Source organism: Eublepharis macularius, chromosome 3 (assembly GCF_028583425.1).
Source record: "Eublepharis macularius isolate TG4126 chromosome 3, MPM_Emac_v1.0, whole genome shotgun sequence".
Taxonomy (NCBI): Eukaryota; Metazoa; Chordata; class Lepidosauria; order Squamata; family Eublepharidae; genus Eublepharis; species Eublepharis macularius.
This window is the reverse complement of record NC_072792.1, coordinates 46,809,549-46,811,033: the sequence shown is the minus strand read 5'-3', so window position 1 is coordinate 46,811,033 and position 1,485 is coordinate 46,809,549.

The window sequence follows — 1,485 nt, the reverse complement described above, 5'->3', positions numbered from 1 at the left end:
AACTCATAGGAAACAGAAGGACAATGACAGGGCCAAGCATCACATGAGCACACATGTGAACTGCAGGATACCAAGTCAAACCCTTCGTCTGTCAAGGCCAGTGTTGTCTGCTTTGGCAGTGTCTCTGTCGGTTCTCAGGTAGAGGTCTTTGACATTACTCACTGCCTGGTCCTTTTAACTGGAGGTGCGAGGGGCGGAATCTGGAATCTTCTGCATGCGACTCAGATGCTCTGCTAGGGAGTTGTTCTCCTTGCTTGGTCCCAGTGGGGTTGGTGCTGGTGTGTGTGTGTGTGTGGGGGGGCAATATTTGGTTAGCCATTGTAGAATTACGTGTGTTTTGTTAGTTTTATAAATGTACCACAAGATGGCACTAAGTAAAACAACATTTTAATCTCTTATTCTGAATATGTTAATTTGGTGGTCATGTTTTATTCCTTTCTTCCCACCCAACTTGTTACACATGCTTGGCAATGTCAACAGGCTGTCATTTGTGCAGAGATCAAAATTAGGGAAATGTACTTACTGGGAAATGTAGTCAAGGATGACTTGACATTAATAAGGTATGATGCCTTAGTTACATATGAAAGAGCATGTAAGGTGTAGGGAAAGATGCTATTCCCACAAGCCCATACTGGGCTCCTTGCTTGGTTACCCTAGCACCAATATCAGTGCAGTTGCCACCATGAAGGGCATGAAGGGCCCCACCAGGGGCCACTAACAATATGACATCAGTATTTCCAGCATGGGCACATAAATGGTGGGAAGTTATGATGCATCTTACTTATTCCCCCCTCCCCTTGACATCTGTGAACTCTAGAGCAGGCGCCCAGGCATGAGAATAATGAACACTCTACAATATTAGCTGATGCAACTGTCTTTTAAAAAAAATGTTATGTTACTTAAAATGGGTATTTTGTTCATTCTTTTATTAATTACTTCCTGAACGCACACCTATGGCCAAATTCATGGTTAGCATGTAATCGCTAACTAATATTGCAGACTTATACGAACACTTCTGTATAATGGAATTGCGGTTAAGATTTGGGAATATTTAGATGCTGCCTCAGTCTTATTATAATTATTGGGGGTTGGCAGTGGAACACTTCCCTGCTTGCACGCCGTGCTGGTGTGCCATGCCCGCGCCACTTTGCTTGTAAGTTTCTTCCCATTGTGTACACCTGCCAACACTTGCCTTGTTTGGAGTCCTTTGTTGTTTGAGTTTTCATTTGCTTGAGAAGCAACTTGTTGGATCGAAGGGTTTTTGGATGACAATGTTTTTGGTTAAGGAATAGCGTCTCATTTCCCCAACTCTCCCCCCACCCTGAATGAACAGTGCATGCATGTGTAATTTCCCAACACGTGCCTTGATGCATGCCTTCCCCAAGCATTCCTTGGGGTCCAAAAACACGGAACCTCATTGTCGTGTGCTCTAAAACTGGGTGGGTTGATGATTTTGAGGGAGGACTGTGTTCTATGTGATTTTGG